This window comes from Cyprinus carpio, chromosome B8 (genome assembly GCF_018340385.1).
Source record: "Cyprinus carpio isolate SPL01 chromosome B8, ASM1834038v1, whole genome shotgun sequence".
Taxonomy (NCBI): domain Eukaryota; kingdom Metazoa; phylum Chordata; class Actinopteri; order Cypriniformes; family Cyprinidae; genus Cyprinus; species Cyprinus carpio.
In genome coordinates this window covers 526,531-539,497 of record NC_056604.1, presented here as the reverse complement: position 1 = coordinate 539,497, position 12,967 = coordinate 526,531, and the positions used below count along the sequence as shown (strand labels likewise).

Here is a 12,967-nt window from a genome sequence, read left to right as displayed (position 1 = left end):
TTATTTTCTTTAATAATTTTGGTTGTAATGTTTCCTTGTTTGTCCAGTGCACAGATCACAGGATATTCCGATGACATGATGATTGATTGTGATGATTGATTGAATGATGATTGATTGATTGACTGTTTGTGTTAGGAGCTGTTTCAGGGCATGATCAACATGGGATTCCGAGGTCTGTGTAACGGACTCCCTGCCCCGGCTCTCTTCGGATTCATTTTCTTCCTCTTCAATGTGGAACTGAAGGAGCTGAGCCCCGGGGATTCCGAACCGTCCGCGCTCACACCCGACACGAAAGAGCGGACGAGGTACATGAACCTAATCACTCTGTACCTCATCTTCTCAGGTGTTCCTAAAAGTATTTGCATTTCATGTCATAGTTTCTGTGTTCACGGAGGATGTGTTAAAGTAGACAATAGTTATTGATATTAGAGGTACTACTCTAAGAAAAGACAAATTTTGATTGTAAGTATATAATAGTTCGTGAATTAGAGGTACGACTATAACGACAAGAAAAATTTTTGAGCAAGTAGATGTCTACTAATTCATGATGGCATCCATGCCTCTTGTTTAATTCATAATAATGGCAGTGATGCACAAAGGAAATAGGTTATATAAAGACTTAGAAACTGATAACGTGTAAGCATGCAAAAAAAAGTTTCTTGTGTGCATGTAAAAGGGCTCTGTATGTTTTACCACTTACAGAAAATCAATGAAAAAAACCCTGAGAAAATAAAAATATTTACAGATGACTATATATCAAATATAAAGCTGACAAATATTTGAAATATGGTCTGTTTGAAAAATCTTGAAAAGTGTGTGATCTTTGAAATGGAAAGTGTGTGGAAAGCCTGTGTTCTGTGTTTCAGAACGCTGTGATTCCCGGCCCTCCCTTTCCTGTTCGGCGCGTTGTACTGTTTCATTCTTGGCTCTTGCTGTGGCGGTGTTCCATTTTCCGTCTCAACACGCTCCCGGCGGTGAAGACGTTTAGCACCATGTGTGATGGAGGCTGCAGTGCCGTCACGGAGAACGGATCTGGTTCCTGTGACGCGACGCAAGACCACGAGCCTCTGTTTACGACAGCAGTTTATAAGTCCCAGCAGGAACTCCTCCAGGTGTGGGGTTTATTTATTCCAGAAGTGTGTCTGACAAAGCTTTTTACTGAATGTCTAAACGTCTGTCTTTTTTTTTTTTTTTTTATCCTTCAGTCTTTGAAAGAGAATGTGCCTTCTCCATATTTTGGCTAACACTGCAAAAAAATCAAGTTCTTTCAATCCAAATCTTAGCTTACTTAGTTTTTGAAATTGTTTTCTAGTATAAACATCTAAGCATTCTTGAATCAAGATGCAAGCAAAGCAATAAGTAAAATTTAACTTAAGATATTATAGTCTTGTTTTCTGTAAAAAAAAAAAAAAAAATTTTTATGTTTTTCCTTAAAATAAATAAGCAAAAATATCTGCCAATGTACTTTTAAAAATAATCTCGTTTAGCCTTTGAATTAAGATTATTTTTGCTTGTTTTAAGCAAAAACTTACAAAATGTTGATACTTTTTTTTTTTTTTTTTTTTAGAAAACAAGACTTGATATCTTAAATCATTTTACTTGTACAGTAAATGCATCTTGATTCAAGAATGTTTAGATATTTATTCTAGAAGCAAGAGAAATGAAACACTGAGTAAAAAAAAGATTTTTTGCAGTGGAGTTTTCAGGTGCTGCCATGGGATCTTAATGTAACTGTAGCTCCTTTTATTATATTATCTGACTGAACTTCATCAACCCTCGTGAGCTGCAACCCAGAGCGCTTAACTCGTACGACGCAGTAATAATAAGTCTTAGAAGCAAGTTATTAAGAGCTTTTAAAACAACACATTGCACCGTACACCAGAGGCGCAGCGTCTTTCTTTTTATCGCTAAATGGCGCAAACGACCTACTCATTAGTCTTTATTCAGTGCCGCTTTGATAGGTGAGTATTAGCCAAGAAATGTATTTTAATCTGTAACTCTAAAATGACTCACCAGCTACTCATAATTCAGAGCTGCTACCATCACAATTACACACAGACTTGATTTAAGTAGGAGTACAGTTTCAAGCCAGAAATTAAAAAGTGCTCACCCCCTCAGTTCTCTGAGATCAGGATGATGTTTTGTTTCTTTCATCAAGGTTTTGTAGAAATGTAGCACTGCAGTCAGTGTCTCAGCAATGGAATGCTCTGCAGTGAATGGGTGTGCCGTCATAATGAGAGTCCAAACAGCTGATTAAAACATCACAATAATCCACAAGTAATCCACAGCACTCCAGTCCATCAGTTAACATCTGGACTGGAGTGCTGTGGATTATTGTGATGTTTTTATCAGCTGTTTGGACTCTCATTCTGACGGCACCCCATTCACATCCATTGCTGAGAAACCAATGCACTACAACACTACAAAAAACATGAAGAAAAAAAACAAACAACATCACATATGATCTGAGGGTGAGCACATTTTCAGCACATTTTAATGTTTGGCTGAATTACTCCTGTAAGGCATTTAATGTTTCTGTTCTGTGCCTGTCCAGTAAATTTCCATGAGGACTTAATCAAATGTTTATTTTTCTTAAAGCAGCATTTACCGATTTATCATTGCCTTGCTAACAGAGCAGATTTCTTGCTGACTTTTATGTTATTTTATACCCAATTTTAAAAGTTTTATTTGTGCATGTTAAAAGCAGAGTTACAACAAATTCTGGGTTTCCCTTACACATGACACAATTATCTGATTGATTGCATTTTTATCATGTACACACTGCAGCAATAACAGCCTAAAATCCATGAACGATTTCCTAAATCCGCTTTATTCGTGCACGTTTGATGTATTCAAGCAGGAAACGTTTCAGTTGCCAATTCTGATTATGATGCATACTTGAAAATGATGTCAAAGCAGAAGTGTAGATGTGACTCTATTTATGCAATCGGTGCTGTAGATCAGTGCACACTGACTCCAGAAGGTCTTAGCCCCACTAAACTAATGTCATTTTAGGTGTTTTCCAATGAACTGCACTTTGTTTTTAATGATGTTTCGGCTCCTAGGGGTGCCATTCTTCACGTCTATGCAGCCATTTCTTGAAGACTGGTTTGTAGATGCCTACTGATGAGATTATATTGATGCGTTCGCCGGTGCACATTAAGCATTCGTTTGCGGAGACGTTTTGTTCGTTGAGTCTATTCATTGATGTTTCAATAACCCACTTCGTATTCCCATGATTGAGACGTTTGATATTTTTCCCATCGAACAGAGAAATGTTTTTTGCATGTCATATTTATTGCTGAAGACAAAATAGGAAATTGGTATTTTTGATTATATTTAGTTACACCGTAAATTAAAATGAAAATCTTACAAAACCTGGACCTTGCAGACAGGAAAAAATTCATTCATCTCAGCATGCCGTGATACACATTTTGGTCACATCAAACACTACTATAACGATGGATGTGAATCTTCACAGAAAACCAAATCAAAATGGGTTTGGGATCAGATTTTTAATATGGAGAATATGACTTCAAACTCTTTGTTAAATAATAGTAAACGCTGCTACAGAAGAAACCCAACCCCTTTAGATACTAACAAGCTTAGCATCCAGAGTGTTACTCCTGCTTTTCACAGTTTTAATTGAACTCGGAATGAAAAAAATATTCATAAAAATAGACGCCAACGGAAGCAATTTAAAACACACTTGATCTCAAATCTGTGGCTCTATCTGAAGCAGATGATCGTGTCATATTTAGAGTCATCTGGTTCTATTACAGCAGGCAGGCGAGGAAAAACAAATGAAATAGTAAGACGACTTTTAACAGTGGTTACGACGGCTGAGTGTCTGCAAAAGAGGAACATCTCAAATAGTTTAAAGGCTTAACCTCTGCAAATGATGCACAAACTGTTTGCTCAAATGCATTTTCAAAGTTCTGTATGATTTACTGAATGATTGCCTGAAAAAAATGGATTTGCATTTAACGTCCTTCGAAATTTATTTTACTCAAATTCATGGGTGTTGTCAGCATATCATCATTTTCACCTCTGTCTTGAAGAGTCCCCCTCGATGTATGGCTTGCATGAATCCTTGTCCACGCTTCGTTCCTGAGCGTCTTTCTGCGTCTATGTTCATCTCGTTTCATGTCTTCATTGTCAGTGTTTATTGGATTGTCATAATATAATCGGATTATATTCTGAGAACAAAGACGAGATAGCGTAATCGGCGCTTTCAAAAAATGTGGGGGTGTTTTTGTTGTAGGGGTTTTGTGAAAGACCAATGCAGCCTGGCTGCCATGGGGGGTGGGTTTTTTATAGTTGACTCAGGGATTTGCAAAAATAAAAATTAAAGAGATGGAGGGAAAAACTATAATTAAATGGTTTTGCAAGTTCAATGCAAAGTTTCTCAGAGGAACGTAATACTTCCTGAGAGAGAATTGCAAAATGTTTTGGTGAGTAAATGCAAAGTTTATCTGGGAAATGCATGTTTTCTACACCGAATCGACAAGTTCTTTCTTGGGGAACGCAAATGTTTACTAGAGAACGCAGCAGTTTCTTTTGGGAAATGCAAATGTTGTTGTGACACAATTCAATGTTTTTCCAGGGGATTGCGGTTGGTTTTGTGCGGAAGAAACTCTCGAATGCAAATTTTCTTCCTGCATGAAAAAAAACCAAACACACAATAGAAACCATCAGCAGAAAAGTCTAATGGTTTTCACTACAAATACCATTACAGACATTACAAAATATCAACTTTTCAACCATTAAAAATGGTTTCTTGTAGTGTGTTTTTTGGGGACAATATTCCATAAGCCTTCGTTTATATGGTTTTAAAACAAGCCACCAATGGTAATACCACCATTAAAGTTTCCATTAAAACCAATACAATTCCCATTATAACCAGTACAAACATTACAAATTCTGTGGTTTCTATTGTTTTTTTTTTTTTTCAGCAGGGTTCTCAGGGTAGCCCAATAGTTTGGCGAACAAACACAAAGTTTATCTGTTGAACACACACAGTTTTACAAGAAAACAAATTTTTTGCAAGTGAACGTGAAGTTTCTCAGAGGAACGCAATAGTTTCGCGAATTAACACAATGTCTCTCTGGGAAAACGCAATAGTTTTACAAGAGAACAAATGTTTTGCAAGAATGCAAGTGTCCAGAGGACCACAATAAAAAAAAGTTTTCGGAACGCAATATTTGTGTTCTCTTGTAATAAAACTATTGCGTTCCCGGAGCTTTGTGTTCGTTTGCGAAACTATTGCGTTCCTCTGAGACACTTTGCGTTCACTTGAAAAACATTTGTGTTCTCTTGTAATAAAACTGTTTTGCAAACGAACACAAAGTTCCGGGAACGCAATAGTTTTTACAAGAGAACCAAATATTGCGTTCCGAAACTTTATAGTGCAATTTTTACAATGTTTTTGCAAGAATGCAAAGTTTCTCAGAGGACTAACATATTAAAGGGAACGCAAGTTTCGGAAATGCAATAGTTTATACAAGAGAACACAAATGTTTTTGCAGTAATGCAAAGTTTCTCGAAGGCACGCAATAGTTTTTGCAAACGAACACGAAGTTTCGGGAATGCAATAGTTTTTTACATGAGAGCACAAATGTTTTGCAACTGAACGCAAAATTTCTCAGAGAGGGAACACAACAGTTTCACGAACGAACACAAAATTAAGTTCTCTGTTGCGTGAACGAACAAAATGTCTCAGAGGAACGCAACAGTTTTCCGAGAGCGAACACAAAGGGTCTCGGAGGAACGCAATGTTTTCCCCGCGGACAAACACAAAAGTTTCAGGAACGCAATAGTTTTTACAGAGAAAACCAAATGGTTTGCAAGCGAATGCAAAGTTTCTCAAAGGAGCGCAATAGTTTCGCTCAACTAACACAACGTTTATCAGGGGAATGCAATAGTTCGCGAATGAACACAAAATTTCGGAAACGCAATAGTTTTAGAAGAGAACCCAAATGTTTTTGCAAGCGAATTGCAGAGTATCTCGGAGGAACGTAATAGTTTCACGAAACGAACACTAAGTTTTCTTAAAGGAACGCAATAGTTTTGCAAATGAACGCAAGGGTTTTGCAAGCAATGCGCAAAGGTTATTGGTGAAACGCAGAAGATTTTCAAGAGAATGAAAATGTTTCGTGGGCAAACAGAACATTTCCGGGGGAACGCTTTCAAATAAAAATGTTCATGTTTGCTCCATCACCATGTGGCTCATCGCTCGCTCTGTAGGGTTCACACTTACTTGATGTTAGGATTGTCGACCAATTGCGAACGGGATGGCTGTACAGTTCGTCCTGCGCTGATGACCAGCATCTTCAGATGGACGAGGTTCGTCATGCTCATCGGCAAGGGGGCGTATCGCACGTTGTTTTTGTTGAAGGAACAGCATCTCTAATGACTCGAGCCTGATGAAGGACAGGTTCACGATGTCAGGCACATGATCAGTGTTTGAATAATGCATTACAAGTAACACGAGTTACGAAATCTATTACGAGTGACTATTACTTTTTAATTTAAAAAAATATATCTTTATATATAAAATATAATTACTTTTTAGTTACTTTTTCAAATAAACAAATTAACTCAGAATATGATACAAATCTGCAATAATTAAATCTGTTTAATAACACAAATATCCTTTATATATTTAATCCCACTTTATTTACCAACGGCTTTTCTGCTCACCTTCGATGATCCAGTTCAAACATACTAATTAGCAAAAAATTACTTTAGATAAAACTAAGATTTGTGCTTCTTTATTTATTTATTTTTTATTGCTAAAGTGTGTTCTTCTCCTGCATTCTACTGTACAGTCGTGAATTTACTTTTTTGGTTCAGCCTGAGGCTTATTCCTTTCACTTTTGCCAAAAATAGAATTTTTTATAATAAAAACAAACAAGCAAGCCCTGCCCAGATTTAAAAGTAAACACACCTTCAAAAATAAAAAAAGATTCTCTTACTTTTGTCTTGTTTTCTAGTATAAATGTATAGGACTACTATACATGTAGATGTATAGTATATAAATCAGTATGACTTTACTGTACAAGTAAAATGACTTGTTTTCTTTAATAAAATATATTTATGTATAAAAAATATATATAGTTTTTCCTTAAAACAAGCAAAAATATCTGCCAGTGGGGCAAGAAAAATAACATTGTTTAGTCTTTGAATTAAGATTATTGGATGAATTAAGATTATTTTTCTTCCCCCATTGGTAGATGCTTGTATTAAGGCAAAACTTTAGAAACAAGACTAAATACCTAAATTCATATCTAAATTCAAATTCATCTTGATTTAAGGATGTTTAGATATTTATACTAGAAATCCAGACAAAAACACTAAATAAGATTTTTTTTTTACAGTGTACTTTCCATTAAGTAACGTAATTAGTTACTTTTTTCAAGGAGTAATGCAATAAAGTAATATATTACTTTTAAAAGTAACTTTCCCCAACACTGCACTTGATGAACAGATGATTATGAAGAGAAACGCTGTAAACACACACCTGTCGATGTCCTCCGGCAGGTCTTTGAGTCTGTTGTTGCTGATGTCCAGACACTTCAGGCTTTCCATGCGAAGCACGCAGACAGGAATACCGGCAAACTGATTCTCTGCCACGTCCAAGTGCGTCAATTTCTTTAGATTACTCAGCTGGAAAAACGAATAACACAGACAGAAATGTGTGTTTTGTAAAGGAATTCATACATAAGAACATTTTAAATGGTGTCGGATCATCTTGTCGCACCTCAAAGGGAAGCTCGGCCAGGTTTCCGTTTGCTGTCATCTCTAATCGTTCCAGATTCTCACATTCTCCGAGTTCAGGTGGAATGCTTAACAGTTTATTATAATTCACATTTAATTCCCTCAGGTTGATCAGCTTCCCTGTGAAAGATGAGACATTTGCATTGAGCACAAAAGCAGTCATAAGTAGCACAGGTATATTTGTAGCAATAGACAACAATACATTGTATGGGTCACAATTATACATTTCTCTTTTATGCCAAAAAATCATTAGGATATTAAGTAAAGATCATGTTCCATGAAGATATTTAGTAAATCTCCTACCGTAAATATATCAAAACTTAATTTTTGATTAGTAATATGCATTGCTAAGAACTTCATTTGAACAACTTTAAAGATGATTTTCTCAATATTTAGATTTTTTTGCTCCCTCAGATTCCAGATTTTCAAATAGTTGTATCTCAGACAAATATTGTCCTCCTAACAAACCACACATCAATGGAGAGATTATTCATTCAGCTTCCAGATGATTTTATGATTTTAGTATTTCAGGTTTGGTGACCCTGACCTATTTCAGTAGGAAGCTTAGTCAGTCCATTTTTCGGAACGTCCAGCACTTGCAGATCCACAAATGCCTCGATGTAAGTGGGAATCTCTGGAATCCTGGTCCCGTGAATGTGCCATTCCTTGAGATACGTCATAAACTGAAGATCTTCAGGTAATTTCTGCAGATCACAGTCATAGTTGGAGCACAAATGCATTTGAAAAACATCTTTGATAATGCTTTTTCAGATGGTTACCATCCATTTTTTTCCATTCAGCTCAAAAATGAACTTCTTGTTGTCTGGGTCATTGTCTGGATGAGAGACACAGACGGTCAGAGGTCAGATTCATTGAGTCTCAACAGGAATATTGTTTCTGGAGGTTTAACAAATGAAAACTACACACATGATGAAGTAGAAAATCCATTACATGTGCAAGAAGATCAACTAAAATGTAAGGAAAAATCTGTAGAAAAACTGATGAGATATTGGTGCATTATCTGTTAAGTTTACAAATATTCCTTTAAAACCTGTAACGCAATGCAACGTGTAATTCAAAATATTTGTAAAATACATCGAATATCACCATGGAAAAATTCCTTCATGTTAACTATATTATCTTATATTGTCTGTTCTTTTATTTTTTTTTTCTTGTTTTATTTTTACTTTTTGTTGTTTATTTATTTCTTCAGCATTAAGAAATATAATAAATGTAACAATAAAAATTGTAAAAAAAAAAAAAAAAAATTTAAAAATCCTTTTTATGTGTTCTTACAGAACTTTAAATGTCATAGTAAAATTAAACAATTTTTTTTTATTTAAACACAAAACAATAATAATAAAATAAATAATACAAAATTAAACATGTATATTTACCTACATATCATGTGACCAAAATCAGAGAACTAAAAATGTAATATTAAAAAAATATATATTTTTAATTTAAACTTAAAACAATAATAGTAAAATAATACAAAAATAATAAACATAAAACATTTACTTAAAAAATATGAAATATTTCATGTTTACCTAGGTGACCATTCATGTAATGTGACCGTTTAACAACATTGTACTTATAATAATAACTAATTATTAACTAATAACAATAATAATGAAATAATACAATAATAACTAATAATAAGAAACATGTTTATCTACATATCATGCGATCATTAAACATCATCAAAGAACTAAAAGTCTTATTAAAATTAATAACAAATATTTATTTAACCATAAAACAATACTAATAAAATAATACTAACTAATAAAAATGAAATAATTGGTTTAAAAAAAAGTTTTGTAAATATTTTTATGTTTTAAACCTGCATGTCATGCGACCGTTAACCAAACATAAGACATGCAAATTTGCTAATATATTATTAAAATGATTATATGTTGAAAATAGGGGTTCCGCAGATAAAAACGTTTGAGTGTCCCAGTTTGAGTTTGTGAGCTTAGACTAGACTTATTCTGAAATTAGTTCATAAATGTATCTATTTGCTCAGGTGATGTAATGACTGAAAGTATTTGGGTTTGAACTTTGCATTAAATAATAAAGCTACTCCTTGTTATCGGCGGGCAGGAGGTGTGGTTTCTCTGAGCGCCGATCTCTCCAGATAACACTGCAGCGCCGAGACCTCAGCGCTCTTCAGCTTTCTGCATGCGATGCGATACTGCCACTGCTGATCCACCCTGCAAACAAACATCTGCTAATAGTGTGCGGTTTAATGCCAACATCAGCGGTTCCTCCAGAGCAGGGCTGTTCAGTCCCGATGCTGAAGGGCCAAGACCTGGGGCCAGTTGTTCCAAACCTTTAATCTGGATCAGAAGGATCTGGATTTGGAAATGGTAAACCATCTTACTTTTTTTCAAAACAAAAAAAGAAAAACATCAATTGATCACCCTGATCTAGATACACACTTTTTTAGATATTTAAATCTGGATTACTAGTGCTCTACGGAGCCCCTAAAGGGACATGCTGATGGAGGAAAAAATGCATTGCATTTACACACAGAACTACTTCTGACTGGTCCATCTCTGATGATTGTTTACAATCAGTGATTAAAAAAAGAAAACTTCTAATTAAATGTAATATTATTTGGGGATACATTACATGTTACAAACATTTCAAAATTTTTAACAAGTCACAATTCTTAATTAAAAAATTTTTTTCCTGAAATCCACCCTTCTGCTGAAATCAGAACAATCCCTTTTTTTTTTTTTTTTGAATCAAAAGTAACCCAATCTTACTGAAATGTTTGAGGATTTAATCCAGATCAAAACCAAGACTGGATTTAGTGATCTAATCCGAATTCAGAATTTCCTCTTAAACGAGCCATTTTCAAGATTTGATCCAATCCGATGGCCAAAACCAGTCCTGATCAAACACAGCTGTCTGTAATGATCAGGTTATCTTGATCAGGTGTGTTTAATTTCAGCTCAGAACAGAACAGTGCTGCTGTATTCTAGACTTCATGCTCCTCTTCCTCACTTGGCCAGAGCACTTTTACTGATCCGCTCTTCCTCCTTCTTCTGTCGCTGCTTGTATTTCTTCACGCGTCCCTCCCACATCTGTCGGATCAGAGAGAGGTCGTACACGGGAATGTCAACGCCGATCCGCTCTGCCTTCATGATGGGAACCGATGCTGAGGAACAGACAAACCGTATGTGAACCACACACACAGCAGTGATATATACTGCAAAACACCAGCTTTCTACTCCGAGTTCTTCCTTGTTATCAAGTATAAATATCTAAACAATCTGAAATCAAGATACATTTACTTGAGAAGCAAAAGTACTCAAGATATGAAGACTTATTTTCAAAAAAAAATAAAATAAATTTAATTAATTAATTTATTTATTTATTTATTTTTGGAAATGCATGTTCTGCCAATATATTTGTTGGCCATTTTTTTATGTATGTTTTACAAAAAAAAAAAATATATAAACACAAATATATTATATATATATATATATATATATATATATATGTATGTATATGTAAAATATAAATTTAGGTCTTCATTATGTTAGTCAACGAAAATAGATTCACATCACATTTGAAGAAAAATCAGCAAAGAACTTACTTTACAATGTTAGATGGATGGATGGAACGATATCCACATTTGCATCTATATATAAAAAAATTGGATTTATGTATATTCTTGCACCTGTAATACATTTTGAAATATATTTTGGTGTATGAAGATCGAAACAAAATATATTTTCAATATAAAATATACATTATTTTATTTATATATATATATTATATATATATATATATATATATATATATTAAAATTTGCTTAATATTGATATTTTTCAGAAAACAAGACTGTTTATCTCATTTTGCATCTCAAGTAAATGTATCGTAACTTAAAAATGTTTAAATATTTATTATGGAAAACCAGACAAAAATACTGAGGAAGAAAATCATATTTTGCAGTGACTTCAGCTTAAAGTTGCATCCCATTATAAGCTCCTCAGAGCTTTTCTCACGATGAACCCATCATAAACATTGTACATTATTTTTGCTTCATATGATACACAGAAAGCTGTAAACGTGTCTGCATTGTGAATGCAAAATACAGTTCATTCCAGTGCACCTTATTAAAACATCTGAAAATAGGTTGCTCAAAACCAGCGGGCGGTAAAAATAGAAACTGTAAATCTGTGATAAGACCCTTCCATAACACTGTTTGCACCTCAGTCACTGACCTCTGGTTTATCAGGTTGAGCTCGGTCTTGTTTTCAAGTACAAATATCTAAAGCTTCCTAAATCAAGACACATTTACAAGAGAAGCAAAATGACAGAAGAGATGAAGTCTTGTTTACTGAAACATGTATTAAAATTAAGTGCATTTTTCCTTAAAACAAGGGTCTGAACATGCAACTTAATTCAAAGCAAAACCATTGTTTTAAGATTATATAATTTCATTTCTGACCCCGTAGGCAGATGTTTGTTCTTGTTTTAAGCACAAACTTACTTCACTTTAATAGATTTTTGAGTAAACAAGGCTGTTCTGACTCCGTTTGACCTCCAGTCCGTGAAGAGTCACCCAGTTTAACCCCAGAACTACAAACACGGTCTGGATATTAGATTAGTTTGCTGCTAATCCTCATTAGAAGCTGATTAATAAGCAGATTTAGCAGAAATTTTCCGTACTGCGTGGAACTACCTAGCGGCTGCGAGCAGCTCCTCTTGTGTTCCTCTCCAGGTTCAGCCTGCTTGTTTGACAGCTCATCTGTATTTAGACGGCTGCGTGAACATGCTGCTATTTTTACAGCCTGTGATTCGATGCCTCGTGTCTTTACAGCGTCCACATGTCCTCGCTATCACACACAGATCCGTAAATGACACGCACAGCTTCAGTACATATGCAGACAAGAGGCCCGATGACATAACACACAGCCTACGGTTCTCAAATCAACCAAGCGTGACCTTTATCTGAAGGGTCGTGACCTTCCTTCTGTAGAGTCTCTTTACACACATTATTTATCACTCGCTCACGGCTCTGGACTCATCTCTCACACACACACACACAGAAAACACACCGTGATCTTTATTTATTTGTAAAGTCACATTTATTTCTGAAGCACTTAATACAAAATTGTTAGCTTCACAGAGATAAAGAGGAAAATAGAAAATGCAAACTTCATTAATGAGG

The 12,967-nt window shown here is 34.9% G+C and overlaps 1 pseudogene; it reads right to left on the bottom strand.

The window, feature by feature from the left end:
- Positions 1–6,255: 6,255 nt before the first annotated feature.
- Positions 6,256–12,684, bottom strand: LOC109064171 (annotated as a pseudogene).
- Positions 12,685–12,967: the final 283 nt, after the last annotated feature.